Source organism: Rosa chinensis, chromosome 2, assembly GCF_002994745.2.
Source record: "Rosa chinensis cultivar Old Blush chromosome 2, RchiOBHm-V2, whole genome shotgun sequence".
Lineage (NCBI taxonomy): Eukaryota > Viridiplantae > Streptophyta > Magnoliopsida > Rosales > Rosaceae > Rosa > Rosa chinensis.
The window spans coordinates 67836952-67843380 of NC_037089.1; the positions used below are offsets into that span (position 1 = coordinate 67836952).

A 6429-nucleotide genomic window follows, 5' to 3' on the forward strand; every position below is an offset into this window, starting at 1 on the left:
TCAAGATGAAGAGGAAAACAAACAGGAAAATTTGAAAGAAAAATAATTTTGAGAGGAATTATGAATGGAAATTACAATTCAAAAAAAAAGAATGGAAATTAAAAATCTGGGTTGTCTACTAAAACAAAGAAATGTGTGCATGAATCATGTGCTTTTACTATTGTGTAATGTGTACTTAGGTAGTAAGGTGCGAGGCTTGTATATTGTACTCATTCATGTTACTCATGCACATTGTAAAGTATAATATCAAGGAATCATGTGCATAATATTTATACTGCAGTGTGCTACTGCCAGATGTGTACTTAGGTGGTTAGGTGCGAGGCTTGTATATATTGTACTCATTCATGTCACTCATGCACATTATTGTAAAGTATGATATCAAAAAATCATGTGCATAATATTTATATTGCAGTGACAAGAAAAAGTCTCAAACCTTCAAAGTATACAACCTTGTAGCTAGGTTTGAAGCCAATACCAAGTCAAACACAGTGAAGTTGCTACAAGCATGGCTCCCTAACTTGAGGAGTTTTTACCCCATTACGTTGTGAATTGGTGAGCGAAATTACTGCTATATATTTTTTACTTATGGCCAAGTATACTATCTCTTTCTTTAATTTCAATTTTTCTAGTATATATGTTATCCTTCTCTTTGATCATGTATGTTGCTCATTATGAAATCATGACCAATCCATTTTTGATGTTTTGCTTCTTCTATTTTCTGTTTAACTAGAAACCTCGGCTAGTTGTTCATCAAAAAACATGGATAGCAGCCTATCTGAGCCTTTATTAGCCAAAACTAAATTAGACCAAGCCAGCTTCCTTAGCAAACTGACACTTTCTTGGGTCAATCCTCTCCTTAAGTTGGGTTCCTCGAGAGCATTAGATCTCGAAGACATCCCTTCTCTGGTTTCTGAAGACGAAGCAAATGTAGCATACCAGAAGTTTTCTAATGCATTGGAGTCCCTCTCGAGGGAGAAGAGCTCAAGTAGTATGTCGAGGAACTTGGTTATTCTCAGAGCCATGGCAAGAGTTTACATGAAGGAAAATGTGTTGATAATCATTTGTGCATTCCTCAAGACCATTGCTGTTGTAGTTTCTCCTCTTATACTCTATGCTTTTGTAAACTAATCAAATAATGACAATGAAAGTCTCTCTAAAGGCCTCATTATAGTGGGGTATCTAGTTCTTACCAAAGTAGTTGAATCTTTGAGCCAGAGACACTGGTTTTTTGACTCAAGAAGGTCTGGCATGAGAATGAGGTCAGCCTTGATGGTTGCAGTCTATCAAAAGCAGCTGAAGCTTTCTAGTTTGGGAAGGAGAAAGCACTCAGCTGGAGAGATTGTGAATTACATAGCAGTGGATGCTTATCGAATGGGGGAGTTCCTATGGTGGTTTCATTCGACATGGAGTCTTTCGTTGCAACTATTGCTTTCCATTGTTGTACTTTATGTGGTCGCGGGTGTTGGTGCTCCACCTGGTTTAGTTCCTCTTATCATGTTTGGTCTTCTGAATGTGCCATTTGCTAAGGTACTTCAGAAGTGTCAGTCTGAGTTCATGGTAGCTCAGGATGAAAGGCTTAGAGCCACCTCTGAACAGCATGAAAATCATTAAGTTACAATCATGGGAAGAGAAATTCAAAAACTCGGTTGATGCCCTTCGCGAAAGAGAGTTCAAACCATTGGCTGAGGCACAATTTGAAAAGGCTTATGGAACTGTCATGTATTGGATGGCACCAACCATCATCTCTTCGGTTATTTTTCTAGGATGCATTGTTTTCAACAGTGCTCCTCTAAATGCAAGTACTATATTCACAGTTCTAGCATCATTGAGGCACAATTTGAAAAGGCTTATGGAACTGTCATGTATTGGATGGCACCAACCATCATCTCTTCGGTTGTTTTTCTAGGATGCATTGTTTTCAACAGTGCTCCTGTAAATGCAAGTACTATATTCACAGTTCGAGCATCATTGAAAAGCATGGGGGAACCTGTCAGGTTTATACCGGAAGCACTTTCAGTTATGATACAAGTCAAGGTCTCGTTTGATCGGCTGAATTTTTTTCTGCTTGATAATGAGCTAAAGGATAGTGAAATAAGGAAAGTCCCATCACAGAATTCAGATGAGAGCTTAAAAATAGAAAGTGGCACGTTCAGCTGGGATCCTGAACTAACAACGATCCCAACTCTGAGAGATGTGAATTTGGAAGTAAAATGGGAGCAGAAAATTGCAGTTTGTGGACCAGTTGGTGCTGGAAAATCATCACTTTTGCATGCTTTACTTGGAGAGATGCCCAAAATGTCAGGAATGGTGAGACAATTTAAAGTTGATGACAAATGTTGGATACGAATATCCGCACTAATTAAAGTTTTGCATTTTACTTCACATGCTTTCTTTTCAATGCGTGCAAACAGGTTGATTTATTTGGAAGCATAGCCTATGTTTCTCAGACTTCTTGGATACAAAGTAGGACAGTTCGTGATAACATACTCTTCGGCAAGCCAATGGACAAGAGCAGATATGAGAAGGCCATAAAAGCTTGTGCTTTGGATAAAGATATTACTAGCTTTGATCGTGGTGATCTTACTGAAATAGGGCAGAGGGGACTTAATTAACATGAGTGGAGGACAAAAGCAAAGGATTCAGCTGGCCCGAGCTGTCTATAATGATGCTGATATCTATCTCCTTGATGACCCCTTTAGTGCCGTGGATGCAAATACAGCTGCAATTCTATTTAGTGTAAGAAAGGTTACAAATTCATAATATTCTGACATCTTCATAACCAAATTCAGTGTAATTTATAGAACCAGTACTACTTCATTCAATTTTGAACGATTCACTTAACGAAGGATTGTGTCATGTCTGCTCTTGCAAAGAAAACTGTAATTCTGGAGACTCATCAAGTTGAATTTCTCTCACAAGTTGACAAGATTTTGGTTAGTTATTATAAGCTCATATTCAAATTTTATTTCCCCTCCAACATATTGTGTTTGATACAAAAGGAACACAGTTTTTTTCCTCACTATTTCCTTTTCCAAGTAATTGAGGATGGACAAATTACTCAATCCGGAAGCTACAAGAGTCTCTTGACAGCAGGAACTGCATTTGCGAAGCTTGTGAATGCTCACAAAGATGCAGTAACAACATTGGGTCCTTCAAACTATCAAGTTCAAGAAGATTCTGAAAAGGAAGATATGATCCAGCCAGAGGAGTCTTATGGGAGTAACCGTAGTGTACCTGGGGTGCAGCTAACAGAAGAAGAAGAGAAGGTGATTGGTGATGTGGGGTTGAAGCCCTTTTGGGATTACATTTTTGTTTCTAAGGCAACACTTCTTCTTTGCTTAGGCACAATAGCGCCGATTGGTTTTCTTGGTCTTCAGGTTGCTTCAACTTACTGGCTAGCTCTAGCCATTCAAATTCCTAAAATAACTAGCGGCATACTCATCGGAGTTTATACTGCAGTATCAACACTTGGTGTTGTCTTTGTATTTCTAAGGTCATACTTCGCAGCCCTTATGGGATTGAAGGCGTCTAGAGCATTTTTTCTGTAGTTTCATAGATGCTATCTTCAAGGCTCCCATGCTTTTCTTTGACTCAACTCCCATCGGATGAATTTTGACACGAGTAAGTGTACTTAAACTTCAATAAAAAGTCAACGATTAACACTCTTTTATGTACTCTAATTAAGTCAATTTCATTTAGAATATGTCATGCCAATATTTATACTATTGCAGGCTTCATCAGATATTTAGATTTAAGTATATTGGATCTTGACATACCTTTCGCTACAATCTTTCTGGTGGCTTCTGGTACTGAACTGCTGACAGTGATTGGAATTATGGCTTCTGTCACATGGGAAGTTCTCATTGTAGCCATTCTTGCCATTATTGCTGCACAATATGTTCAGGTGGAACGAAACTTAAGTTGATTTTTTTTTTTTCAATCCCTCTCTTTCTTTGATCACCAATGAATGATGGAACTAATTACTTCTTACCTCTTTGTTTTGACTGAAGAGTTACTATCTAGCCTCTGCAAGGGAGCTGATAAGAATAAATGGAACAACAAAAGCTCCCGTAATAAATTATACAGCTGAGACATCACTTGGAGTGGTCTCTATAAGAGCTTTTACAATGGTTGACAGGTTCTTCCACAACTTCCTAAAGCGAGTTGACACAGATGCAAGTCTCTCCTTTCACTCCAATGCAACCATGGAGTGGTTAATTTTGAGGACAGAAGCACTTCAAAATGTGACCCTTTTCACCGCTGCTTTTCTCCTTATTCTACTTCCCAAGGGTTATGTTTCTCCAGGTATACATGATTTGAGCATCAGTGGTACATTTGTGATTGTTTCAAAATAATTAAGGAGTTTCATAGTTTATCTTATTTTTCTGTAGGACTTGTGGGGCTTTCTCTTTCTTATGCTTTGACATTAACGGGGACGCAAATTTATCAGACTCGATGGTATTGCAATTTATCAAACCACATTATCTTAGTCGAAAGGATAAAACAATTCATGCAGATTTCACCTGAGCCTCCGGAAATTGTGGAGGACAATAGGCCACCTTCTTCATGGCCTATGAAGGGTAGGATAGAGCTGTATTCTCTGAATGTAAGATATTCTTCAATCATATGCATGAACTTCAGTTCCTTAGTGATATTCATTAACTAGCTTACTATGAATTATATTTCTTGTTTTGTTAAAGATCAAATATCGTCAGAACGCTCCACTCGTTCTCAAGGGAATCACATGCACATTCAAAGAAGGGACTAGAGTAGGAGTTGTGGGAAGGACAGGAAGTGGCAAAACTACAGTACTCATAAGTGCTTTGTTTCGTTTAGTAGAGCCAAGCAGTGGTAAAATTATTATAGATGGACTTGACATCTTCTCTATTGGTCTAAAAGATTTGAGAATGAAGCTTGATCAGCATCATCCCTCAAGAACCAACACTTTTCAGGGGTAGCATTCGAACCAACTTGGATCCTCTAGGCCTATACTCTGACGATGAAATATGGAGGGTAAAGGCCTTTTCTGCATCAACTCAACTTTCCACTGTTTCTTAGCAAGTTTTACTAATGAAAGCTCAGTTTAGACAACTTTAATGCCTTAAAAAACAATGGGTAAAAAAAAAAAGACAATTTAATGATGGACTCTTCCTACACATATAGGTTCTAGAGAAGTGTCAGCTCAAGGCAACAGTCAGTAGCCTACCTAATTTTCTGGACTCGTCTGGTGAGTCTGTTATTTTCTATATATAGACAATTAGACATTACGTCTTATGAGTAAGGGCGAATATGGATCACATTGTAACATAACATACTATAATGATTTGAACAGTGAGTGATGAAGGGGGAAATTGGAGTGCCGGGCAGCGCCAACTGTTTTGCCTTGGAAGAGTGCTTCTCAAGAGGAACAGGATTCTAGTTCTAGATGAGGCTACTGCTTCCATTGATTCTGCAACAGATGCCATTCTACAAAAAGAATCATCAGGCTAGAATTTGCGGAATGTACAGTGATAACTGTGGCTCATAGAGTTCCAACAGTGATAGACAGCAACATGGTCATGGTCCTCTCCTATGGTATATAGTATATACATTTTTCTGTTACACTTTTTCTCTTAATCACATTTCAATCAAATTTAAGACATTTTGTCAGTTCTTAAATGCGTTCGAAGTGCTTATGCCTGGTACTTCGATCTTGTGCTCAGTAAACAAAGTAGCAGATCTAGATGCTTTTGCCACTCTAGTAATTAAGCACTTGGTGTATTTTATCAAATGGCAATACAGGAGGGTGCTGTGCCGGGATGCACTTTTGGCATTGCTAAAAGCACTCCAAAATAGGCTTTAAGATATATATTGTCTTATGCTGATCTATAATGTGGATTTGTTTGAATATGTAGGGAAGCTGGTGGAGTATGAAGAACCCTCAAAGCTCTTGGATACCAATTCCTATCCTCCAAACTTGTAGCTGAGTATTGGTCAAGCTGCAATAGAAACTGATGCCCAAATGTTAACACCCACCTAGCAAGAGAGACCCTCATTCTCATGTTAATAATGCTTTGATTTGTGGTCAAAACTGGTATATTTGAATCTCATTCATAACTAGTATGATTGGTAAACAACTATTTGATTGGAAATAATTTACTCTAGCACTCTAGCCTAAATGGCTGATGAAAAATAAACATCCATTTGTACACACCAAAGGAATCGATTTGTTCGTGTCATTTACCTCAGTATATATATGAGTGCTGATCACATGGTCAGCAACTGACCATGGATTTTCTGGTCACTGATCGTCCGATTGAGATCGGACGGTTGACAGCTAAGTAATGAGATTTAAGATGAGAGCTGTCAACCGTCCGATCTCAATCGGACGGTCAGTGACCAGAAAATCCATGGTCAGTTGCTGACCATGTGATCAGGACTGGTATATAT

At 38.4% G+C, this 6429-nt stretch overlaps 1 pseudogene; it reads left to right on the plus strand.

Annotated features, from left to right (window-relative positions):
* Positions 1-759: 759 nt before the first annotated feature.
* On the plus strand, positions 760-5994 carry LOC112184835 (annotated as a pseudogene).
* Positions 5995-6429: the final 435 nt, after the last annotated feature.